This window comes from Podarcis erhardii (genome assembly GCF_964252035.2).
Source record: "Podarcis erhardii genome assembly, chromosome: 2".
NCBI classification, from domain to species: Eukaryota; Metazoa; Chordata; class Lepidosauria; order Squamata; family Lacertidae; genus Podarcis; species Podarcis erhardii.
Window position 1 is genome coordinate 13,669,577 of NC_138498.1, and position 12,115 is coordinate 13,681,691.

A 12,115-nucleotide genomic window follows, 5' to 3' on the forward strand; every position below is an offset into this window, starting at 1 on the left:
TGGTATCCCGGAATGTTAGATATCCCATAGACTGTCCCCGGGACAGGTGAGGCTGCTGATTCCTTATTTTCGAGGCTGGTGATCCCTTATTTTCAAATCTGAAAGTTGACAGCTATGATTATGGCTAAAGTCAAATGTACTAGAGTTCAAACAGCAGTGGTATGAGCGCCCCGGAGCCAGTGTAAACGATAATGTGTACACAGGATGTTTTTGACAGAAAGAGCAATACAATATTGTGTCTGTGGTTCTGATGTTTTTATTCACATGTCAGAATAGGCAGGGGGTGTGACACCCTTCACACCCCCACTGAATCAGATCAGGACTGTGGAACTCCCTGTGCCATTTTCCCAACAAAGATAGCTCCCCTCATCCAGCTGCTGAAACAGCACAAGTGATGGAAATGTTCCCCCAGAATGGATAATTGCATATAAGTGAAAGAGTACCCAATCACCTACTCTGGATGATTACCTGAATCAAGTATAGGAGGTAGCCTGTCTGTATAGTTAAACCATGGGTAGGCAAACTAAGGCCTGGGGGCCGGATCCGGCCCAATCGCCTTCTAAATCCGGCCCGCAGACAGTCCAGGAATCAGCGTGTTTTTTACATGAGTAGAATGTGTGCTTTTATTTAAAATGCATCTCTGGGTTATTTTTGGGGCATAGGAATTCATTCATATATTTTTTTTCAAAATATAGTCCAGCCCTCCACAAGGTCTGAGGGACAGTGGACCAGCCCCCTGCTGAAAAAGTTTAGGTTAAACTGACCAATATGATTTCAGAGAGTGGTAGAGAAGACAGGATTATGATCATTTTGTTGAAAAATTACTTATACTTTTATTATATATAAATTACAGGAAAATATAAACCCACATGTGTTGCTGGGAGTGCTTTGAGATTACATATCCGATTAAATTTAATGTAGTTTTGGGAGTAAATACTACCTAGGTTTTGTAAATATATTTTCTGTTATTGCTGTATTGGTTTGTTAATGATAATTGTATTCATTTTATTTTTCTCTCATTTTATTTAGTAGTTATTCTATTTTTTGCTGTTTTTCTAGCAAAAGAGGTGCCGGAACTCACCATGAACACCTCCCTTGTTCTTGTACAATGCAATGATGCCCACCTGAGTGGTGCCAGAACTGAGTTCTGGTGAGTTCCGGCTAGAAAAAGCTCTGGTTATTCTGAGTATTAATATATTAATGTGGTACTATTGCTGCATGATGTTGAAAATGTCATTGTGATATCACTGATGCAGAATGCTAAAAATGTTAAAGAAATAAATATGCCATTTCAGTTTCCCCCTCAAAATCTACTCCCATCCCCACCTCAATGCTGCCAGCCAACTGAATGCAGATGTGCTGTGCTTTTACTCGCTAACAGCATAACATGAATATCCAAAGTCCAAATGAAAACCAACCTCTGTGGCTTAGAACGAAGGCACATCTGAGAGAAGGGGAATACTTTAATCTTTTACCTAGACTTCCAAAAATACCTAATACTAGTCTTTTATTAACTTTATTTGAGCTTAAATACATGTACTCTGTTTACCCACACAGCTGTTCTGAAATGGGCCGGACTGAAACTGTGACTCAGAATAGGAATCTGAATATTCCACACATAGTTGTATAAAAGGAAGGAATTCTGGAGAGCACTAGGCGAGGAACAGAAACAAAACAATAGTGAGACATTTTATATCGTAATGGCAAGAGCTGTAGAGTTCAGATAAAGGCACATTACAGCATGCTCCTATAGTACAACTTATAAATTGCACAAGTTATAAATTGCAGCAGATAATGTGTGGAACAGCATCAGATTTTTGTACAAAAACATGTGTTACAACTAAGGATGGGGAGAAATTTGATTCAGTTCTCAGTTAAACACAAACCTATCAAAAGTTGTGCTTCCCAAAACAATATGTGAAGCAAAACATAGCCATCCTTTGAAATCCACAGTTTTCTTAATTTTGCGGCCAAGTAATGTGTATGGAAATTCATATGCTGGAGCAAAGTATGCACAAAACTATATATATTAGTAAAAACAAGATACAAAAATGCATTCTATTAGGGGAACTTGCTCTGTGAAAAAAAACATTAGGAGAAAGTCCATTTAAAAAATGGATTAATTTTCATGAGAACTTTTTTTTAAAATCACAGATTAATGTGGAACTGTGAAGAGCTGAATTTACTATTGGAAAAATGAGAAACTGAGAGAACCTAGAATCATAGAATCATAGAGTTGGAAGAGACCACAAGGGCCATCGAGTCCAACCCCCTGCCAAGCAGGAAACACCATCAGAGCACTCCTGACATATGGTTGTCAAGCCTCTGCTTAAAGACCTCCGAAGAAGGAGACTCCACCACACTCCTTGGCAGCAAATTCCACTGTCGAACAGCTCTTACTGTCAGGAAGTTCTTCCTAATGTTTAGGTGGAATCTTCTTTCTTGTAGTTTGGATCCATTGCCCTGTGTCCGCTTCTCTGGAGCAGCAGAAAACAACCTTTCTCCCTCCTCTATGTGACATCCTTTTATATATTTGAACATGGCTATCATATCACCCCTTAACCTCCTCTTCTCCAGGCTAAACATGTCCAGCTCCCTTAGCCGTTCCTCATAAGGCATCGTTTCCAGGCCTTTGACCATTTTGGTTGCCCTCTGGACACGATCCAATTTGTCAGTGTCCTTCTTGAACTGTGGTGCCCAGAACTGGACACAGTACTCCAGGTGAGGTCTGACCAGAGCAGAATACAGTGGCACTATTACTTCCCTTGATCTAGATGCTATACTCCTATTGAAACTGACAGATTCACACCTCCCTAGTTACAACATTGCCACACACAGACATGTTGCTATTGTGATATCTCTGAGTGTGCAACATTTCTGGTTCTTCCACTGTAACTGTCTAAATAGTCCACAGTTGGTCAATCATTTCCTGCCAGGCGGCCATTCCTTTGAGTGGGAAATTGCATGTGCACTGGGACTATATTTCTTAGTATTCTGTGGTACAGAAGGAGGACACATAGGACAGGGATTTCTTGGTCATGAAGGCAGAGCTGTGGGACCTCCTATAAGAAGGCCAACTGACTCCATCTCTGTAGGCCTGCTGCCGCCTGGCTACTTGGTATAGTACCTGAGGGAAAATCTGTTTAGTGGATAGTCTTTGTTCACATTTCTGCTGAGATGTGTTTCCCCCCCACACCTTTAAAAAAATATATTGATGGTGCTTAATCAGGGTTGACTCAACATCTGGAAACCTTGGGCAGCTTCCAGAACCTAATCCACTGGCAGGGCCCACTACTGATGTCTGTCTTTGGTGATCCTTAATTTCCTCTCTGGTCCAGCATTCTTGGTTGCGCTTGGCAGCTGTATTGAGTCACTGTTTTAATTTCCCATAGTGCCCTTGGCAGAGCATAAATTTAGCCTCCCAATGCTTCCTGCAGCCTTCATATCACAGCCAGGCAAGCCAATCAGGGCTCACTGATAGAAAAAGGAACCTATCAGGGTACATTAACGGCTGGGGGGGGGGTCCTTTTAAGACAGGCAAGTGAGGTATACTTATTATAATTAATAAAATTCAATTGGCAAGAGAGTAACTTTCTGAAAGCAGTTTTTTGCCAGCTGTCACACAAATACTACTGAGAATATTGTTAGTGCCAGTTTAGAACTACTACCAGTCTTAAAAAAACAAAAACCCGACACCATGAATGTGAGACTTTCTGAAAAGACATAACTGGCCAAGTTGAGAAGAAATTTGGGGATATGTCTCTTCATGTCCAAATGGTTCAGCCCAAAAATTGTTTCACAGTTCAGTTATACAATTTCCCACAAATTGTAAAGATTCAGGTCAAAGAATCCATATTATATGTAGATGGTTGTATTTCATAGGGTGATACATTGTATATAATTTATATGGCTTCATACCAGACATCTAACAAAGCTTCTCTCCTGCTTCTCTTTCAACTCCTACTTCTTTTTGGGCTCAACATTAAAGGGAGCAATTAAGAGGGATTATTTAATTAGTGTGACCTAATATTTTATGAAGTCAGATCAATTAGGTTTTATCTTTGTTGAAAGACATAAAAGGCAAAAAATGTGCTGATCAGGACAATTAACACACAGGCATCAGCAAATACTGCAAGTCTTTTAAGGCATGAGCACACGTGCTGGGTCTGTGCCCTGAGCTCAAAGAAAAGGGATAAGCTCTGGTCAGTTCACAGGACCATGTTGCATATGAAAGCTATGGGGAACAGTGGTACCTGAATGGTAGAGCATCTTCAGGTAGGGCTGAGAGTGACTCCTGCCTGAAAACCCAGATAGGCACAACTAGTCAGTGTACACAATACTGAGTTAGATACAGCAAGCTATCTAACAAACAAATGCTGGCTCCTTCGGCCTGAAAGTGAGATGATCGCCACACCTCATAGTTGCCTTTGACTGAACTTAACTGTCCAGGGGTCCTTTACCTTTCACCTTAGATAGAGCAATGGCCTGACTCAGGATAACACAGCTTCCTCTGTTCCAGTGGTGGGGCCCAGGGTTAAGAGGCTGAAGTTCATTATTTTCTGGAAAACCTTCAAAATTTGGGTTCAGTCAAGAGGTGATGAGTTAAACTTGCAATAAAATTTGGATCCTTTGCAACTCCAGTTCAAGGCAATTTCTCCACAGAAATAATAGTAGTAGAAATCATATCACAATATATGAGAAGGAGCCTTGGGAATCTCTGCCTCCCAAAATCATTTACATGCAGATCCTAACCATGTTTACATCAAAATAAGTTCCCCTGGTTTCAAATAGGGCTTCATTTGAAGGCAGCAGGGCACACCCAGAACTAGTATAAAATGCACATTTGGGCAATGGTATTATTAGGAGAATCAAAATGTTACAAAATAGTGTGCAAGCTTTGGAGTTCCCCAGAACTCTTAATCAGACAAGGAATTAAAAATGCAAATGGCGTGTTTGTAGGGGGAGGAGGAAACTGTTGGTGTCATTCACATCATCATTGTCTGATAAAACTCTTCAGGTGTGTGGGAGGAGTTAGCAAACATTCAAACAGAGTCTTTTCAGATGCTTCATTCAAATTGCACCCTGGCTTTCTGAGAAGGAGAAAGCACAATATGAAAGATTTCCCAATCTCTGCAAATAGAACAGCCAGCAATTACGCAGTTCTGGCTCCTTAAATATAGTGCTTATTCCTGCCCTTAAGATACCTTGATTACTTCCATTCCAGTGTCACAACAACTGGACATTGGACTGGTCTCAACAACCCTGAGAGCTTCAGTCAATACATTTGGTTCCTGAAAATGGCTTCGGTGTGGATCAGCCACAGAGGAAATTCATGTTGGGTATAGCAGAGTGGTTAATGAGACAACCCACACACCATTCAAGCTTGCAAATAAGCTAGACTGGCTGCATTGAGACCACTGAGATATACACTTCAATTTCCAAGGTCTGCTTCATACCATATGGAAATAACCAGAGCTTGCACTAAGTGCCACAGCTTGAGAATTTCAGCTGAAGCCATTTTGAATACCAGAGCCTCACCTTGCAGTTTGTGAATCACAGACTAAGGCTGATGTTTTAGTTTGGACTATATTAAACCACTGCTAATATAGTTTGGACTATATTAATCTTTGACAAGATTAGAGCGGAGCAGAATATCTTCCAGATGTTCAGCTTTAGCTTCTGCCATTCCCAACCAGCATGACTAACGATCAGAAAAGGGAGCTGGGGTTACATTCAACAGCATATGGCAGGCACCATGGTTGGCTCTCCCTGATCTACAGTGAGCAAAATGGCAATCAATATATTAAGAGGCAGTGAAGTTCATCCCAGTCTCCTGCTTTTGCATGGCCCCCCAATTGACCTTGGGAGTTGCCAAACTGAGCTGATTTTATTATGTGGGAAATTTCATTGCATGTCTCTGATTTCTCTGGTAGAAATTCAAAAGGCAAACCTCTGAAGTCTGTTGCTTCTTCCTCCAGGGCATTATCTGCCATTCTTATTGAATATCTACTTATGTTCTTTTTTTCCCTTTTCATCTGGCCACCATAAATTCAGTGAATTCTATAGCCAAAGTTCAGGACAAGTGAAAAGTTGGTACAAATATTTATTATGCAGTAAATCCACCTGTCTCTCAACACATTGGTCATTGATTCATTCAACAAGGCTAGGGTGTGTTCTGCCTATCACTTAATGTGCTGCTGGGAATCCTACCAATGTGCAATTCATTCTTGTTTCATTAATGCTTAGTGAATGTTGCAAAACCCACCAGTTGTTTCAGACATTAAAAAGAATATGTAAACAAGATGTGTAAAGATCCAAATAAATCAGAGGGTTTGTTTATTTATAGAGGGGAAGTATCCAGTTTTTCCACAGCAGCTTACACATTGAACAAACCACTGCAGTGCAACATATTACAAAGCAGGGCATCCATCCAGCCAAATAAAAAAGCAGCACATCTTTAACTCTCTGTGCTACAAATGGAAAAATAATGTGGGAACTCAAAGCACATAATATCAGCCATTGGTAAATCAATGCATTGCCCTGCTAAGAGCAGTGGTCCTAAAAGTGACTAAACTGAATGGAATGCAGTGAAGTTGCTACAAGTTTGCGGAAAATGTTTTGCCAAATGTTGGGAGATCTCCCCCACCCTGATGAGTTTTCCCCTGATGCAGAAGATTCTGTTGCAGAGCGTAACAACTTTAGTCTTACATACAAGTAGTTGGGCAGAACATCCATTTCAGTGACAGCATCCTCAGTGCAAGGGAATGAGTTACAGCCAGCAAAAATACATGGAGTTCCCTGTCACTTTAAAGATCAAACACATTTATATTTTAATAAAAGCTTTCATGAGCTGGAGTTAAATGGTCCTGCAATGCACATTCCAAGCCCAGTTTCTGTACAGGCTTGATAAGTAGAAGGGGAAGCAGATCCACACCATGGGCCGAGCCCCCAACATCCTGTCCTTCGCCACCCTCTCACACTGATGCTTTGAGTTTGGATAGCTGAAGAAGGGAAACCTACAGACAGATGAGTAGCCTTCCGTGCAATCTGGAACTCTGGTTGTGCAGGTTTCATGAGCTGGAGTTAAATGGTCCTGCAATGCACATTCCAAGCCCAGTTTCTGTACAGGCTTGATAAGTAGAAGGGGAAGCAGATCCACACCATGGGCCGAGCCCCCAACATCCTGTCCTTCGCCACCCTCTCACACTGATGCTTTGAGTTTGGATAGCTGAAGAAGGGAAACCTACAGACAGATGAGTAGCCTTCCGTGCAATCTGGAACTCTGGTTGTGCAGGTTTCATGAGCTGGAGTTAAATGGTCCTGCAATGCACATTCCAAGCCCAGTTTCTGTACAGGCTTGATAAGTAGAAGGGGAAGCAGATCCACACCATGGGCCGAGCCCCCAACATCCTGTCCTTCGCCACCCTCTCACACTGATGCTTTGAGTTTGGATAGCTGAAGAAGGGAAACCTACAGACAGATGAGTAGCCTTCCGTGCAATCTGGAACTCTGGTTGTGCAGGTTTCCAAATAACTTGGAAGTCTATGCACGTAGAATCCCACATATGAAGTTTCCCTTCCTCAGATATGGCCATCAGAGGGCCAGGAAGGCAACTAACATTGGGGGCAGGGCAAACAGTATGGCCACTGCTTCCCTTTCTACTCATGGAAACTTCTTAACTCCTATATAAGCCATGAAGGGCAAAGGCAGAGAAAGGTGGGCGTGGTGGGTGTTGTCCGCCCCAGCTGCCATCCCTGGGGGGTGACATCATCACGCTGCTCCCTGATGCTCACTGTGGGCAGCGCACCCCCCAGGAGGCTCACAGTGGGTGACGCACCCCCAGGGAGGCACACAGCGGCTGGCGCACCCCCCGGGACGCGCACCCAGCCCCCCTGGAACGCTCGCCCCACTCCCATGGGCGGCTAGCCCCACTACAGCAGGCGACTAGCCCCACCCCCTGGGTGCACACTGCTCCAGGTGCTGCAGCAGCTAGCTCCGCCTCTGATGAAGGGGACTTTGGTTTGTCACTAAAAGCCGGTGTGGTGCAGCTTGTTAAGGGTGCTAAGAACTGTGAATCTCAGGGGCAAACTACACCTCCCAGAATTCTTTGGAAGAAGTTATGTGCTCTGTATGGAATGTACATAGCGAAGAGAGCAAACCCAACACCCTGAACTTTGCATGCTGGAGGGGGTTTGTTGTTTAGTCATTTAGTCATGTCTGACTCTTCGTGACCCCATGGACCAGAGCATGCCAGGCACTCCTGTCTTCCACTGCCTCCTGCAGTTTGGTCAAACTCACGCTGGTAGCTTCGAGAACACTGTCCAACCATCACGTCCTCTGTCGTCCCCTTCTCCTTGTGCCCTCCATCTTTCCCAACATCAGGGCCTTTTCCAGGGAGTCTTCTCTTCTTATGAGGTGACCAAAGTATTGGAGCCTCAGCTTCAGGATCTGTCCTTCCAGTGAGCACTCAGGGCTGATTTCCTTCAGAATGGGTAGGTTCGATCTTCTTGCAGTCCATGGGACTCTCAAGAGTCTCCTCCAGCACCAGAATTCAAAAGCATCAATTCTTTGGCAATCAGCCTTCTTTATGGTCCAGCTCTCACTTCCATACATCACTACTGGGAAAACCATAGCTTTAACTATACGGACCTTTTTTGGCAAGGAGATGTCTCTGCTTTTTAAGATGCTGTGTTGGAGGGGGTTAGGATATGGTAAAGATGCTCCTCCTCTGACCTTGGTCAGCCTCTGCTGGTGATGTGGAGACTGTCACTGCAGAGGTCTCTGCTGTGCCCATGAGAAGTGCAGGACATGGACACCTTCCACAGGCAGCACTCAATACACGCTCTGGAAACAGGGCATTACAGGTGTGGGGGACGGAGAAGCAGAGCCAGCCATGGACCTGCTGGATCCTTAGCTACCCCATTCCCCCGAGGGGCCTGAGCTGAGCTGCCACAGCAAAAGAGAAGCTACAACACCCCCTGCCATCCCTCCCCCCCCCCCGGCTGGCACAAGCTTACAGAGCTTTGGATACACTCGTTGATCTGTTGGTTTGCTACTCCCTGGTAAAAGTTTGGATTGCTCTTTGTAGCCATCTGCTTCTGGGTACAGCCAGGGCTTTCTGGTCAGGATGGGGACAGAGCAAAGTGCCTCTTCCCAGTAGTTTATTCCTCCACTGTAGGGGCAGCAGTGGAGGAATAAACTACACAAAAAGCACAAAAAGCAAAAGCACACCGTAATTCAGACAGAGATAATGTGGGGGCAGCAGATGGCGGCTGTTTAAAATTGTAGATGCAAATGCACCTGAGTAAACTTAATAAAAGTTAATCCAAGGCTCGCTGCTTTTAATGACCGTGTTGAAAACATAATTGTAACATTAGGAAATCGACGTTATTTGGAGGAATGCTAGAAACATTTTCTGTGATGCAGGGGTAGCTAGATGGGCACCAACAAGTTGTCTTCTTTAACCTCACAGCTATCCCACTTCACATCGCAAGGCATCTTTGTGGAAGGAGCAAGATCTTTCTGAGTCAAGATCTTTGGTTGTTGGGCCATTTCTTCAGGTGGGCTACACTGAATGGTAGGTAGAGGGCTGAGGCCTACAACCACCACCCAAGCCCCTGCTAAATCCCCTTCTTGTTACTTAAAAGGAGTGTGCAAGTGGGGTGAGAGCCACTCTAAACAAAGGAATTTTTTTTTTTTAAATAATAACAATAATGACCCTGAGTTCACATGATTATTTTTTTAAAAGGAATCATTTTCATCTGATTCATGTTAGAGCTGGTGTGGGAAATCTTTTGTCTTCCAGAAGCTGGTAAACTACAACTCCCATCATCCCTAGCCAATGGCCATGCTTGTTTGGGATGATAGAAGTTATAGTTCAGAAGCATCTGAAGGGCCAAGCATTCCCTCTACCTGTGTTAGTGGATACACATTTTCTAGATCTTCTATCTCTTTTTGTAAGATGTGTGATATCTTTTGACCCTTCCTGGCCCTCAGGAGATATTTGCCCCATCTCCTTCCATGTGGAGACAAACGGTGAACCCAAAGGAAGAGATAAAATCTGAAATAAGTGTAGAAGAGGCAGCAACACAGATGAGCTATCTTTACCAGGCTCGACAACTTTAATTTGCCTGGAGGAAAATGTTTTGCTAAATGTTTTAAAATTGACTTAATGGGTGCAGATCAGGAAAAGAACTTGTTATGAAATTTTGATCTCTTGTTTAAAGTCAATTTTAAAGTGCTGAACTCTGCAGTCAGCTGGAATGAAGAATACTGATGAGTGTGATGCACAGACTTTGTGAGAAGTCTTCCTGAAAACATTTCAGGGCACCAGAGAGCCAAGGTCAGCTTTTCCAACAACTGGGCAACTTTAGCCAGTGAAAATTCCTTGGAAAGAGTGCTTCTGTAGATGGGAGTTAGGGTTTACAGATTGCAATCCTTCTGGCTCCCACTCATTTAAACTTTTATATTAATGATTTGGTGCCGTATTTAGCGAACAGAAAGATCTCAATCTTGATGCATGCAGATGATTTAGTGTTCCTCTCTCTTTCCCGATCGGGCCTCAGAAATCTCTTGGAAGTGGTCAGTACATACTGTAAACGGGAAAACCTATCAATAAATTACTCTAAGACCAAGATTATGATTTTTGGCAAACACAGTCCTATGTATAAATGGTGTTTAGGACAGCAAGTTATAGAACAACCTCACTGATTTAGATTCCTGGGTGTACTCTTCAGCAAAACCCTCTGTTGGAAGTGTTATATGAAGACAGTGAAAGTCAGAGTACAGAAAAACATAGGGGCATTGATGAAGTTCTATTACAATAAGGGAGGGCGGCTGATTAAGCCTGCCCTAAAGATAAATGCTCTATGATGTTGAAATCTATGGTTCTGATTCAAAGTCCATTAATGTTTTGGAAACTGCAGAATATTTTTTGAAAGCTATGTTCTCTACCATCAGGAATAGCAGCTCTTCCTCATACAGAATCTGGATGACCATCAGTTAAGGCAAAAGCTGACTGCCCTCGATTAAAATATATTTAAAGTATTGCTACTATGCCAGCTGAGTGTTTTCCTGTACTGTGCTATATGGAACTGAGTAATAACCAACTCTGGAAAACAGCTTGTTGAGATGTTTTAGGCTATTATTATCCAAAACTGAGCACTGCTTTGAGTTTGAAGAAGTGTCAACTAAGGGATTGATTCTTCTGGATAGAATCTATTCTCTTTTGCTCCTTTTCTCTGCCCTGGTGTCATGCTTATCCAGAATTGTGATGTGGTACTAGAAATTCTCTAGTGCGGGTTGTGTGATGACAGCCTGACATTTTTATGTATGTAAGAAGATGTAGAAAAATGATCTCCATGAAAATAATGTCCAAAAAAAGAAAAACATGCATTAGCTTTTTCAGAGAAGTGGAAGCTTCTCAGAAGAACTGCTATTGTTCTCCGTACAAATGTTCATCTTTCCTGCTCTACCGCATGGAATCCCATCAAGTACATTTTATTCCACTCTGGGCTTTCTTTAGAAAAAGCCTAATTGACATGTACATACACATCTTAAGCATGAGTCACAGGCTTCAGTATGTTCAGGGTTTTTTAAGTGTGCAGTTTGAAATAAAATTCAGAGTTGGGGGGAAAGTTGTGCAGTTGGAAAGCTGATAGTGTGTCATTTGAATTAGACACATTAGACCTATGCATTTAGTAAGCACTTAAATGACAGGCAATGTGAGGGGAAGCATGTTGTTGTTGTTGTGGGCATCTGTCTTTCTCTAGAGGCAATGGAGTCTGCCTCCAGGGGTGAAGTCAGATGACTGCATTAGCAGTACCAAAGTGACTTCCCTGGGGCACAAGCCTGGGCAGTGTGTGTAGGTCCTGGGCTGCCCAGATGACAAGACCCCCTCTTGTCCTCCCTGATATGGTCCAAAGGAAAGCAGAGCAAGATGTTTGGCACAGCTTGGCTGCAGGAGTTGCTGGATGGAGGTGTACAAGGCACCATCTAACCTTCTTAAAAGGTAAAGGGGCCCCTGACCATTAGGTCCAGTTGTGGCCGACTCTGGGGTTGCGGCGCTCATCTCGCTTTATTGGCCAAGGAAGCCGGCGTACAGCTTCCGGATCAT

General features: G+C 43.2%; 1 long non-coding RNA gene across 1 annotated transcript; it reads left to right on the forward strand.

Annotated features, from left to right (window-relative positions):
- Positions 1-1,030: 1,030 nt before the first annotated feature.
- On the forward strand, positions 1,031-11,006 carry LOC309334639. Its single transcript, XR_014153218.1, has 4 exons — positions 1,031-1,150; positions 1,558-1,680; positions 9,473-9,560; positions 10,960-11,006. It is a non-coding gene; the product is annotated as an uncharacterized lncRNA (long non-coding RNA).
- The last annotated feature ends 1,109 nt before the right edge of the window (positions 11,007-12,115 follow it).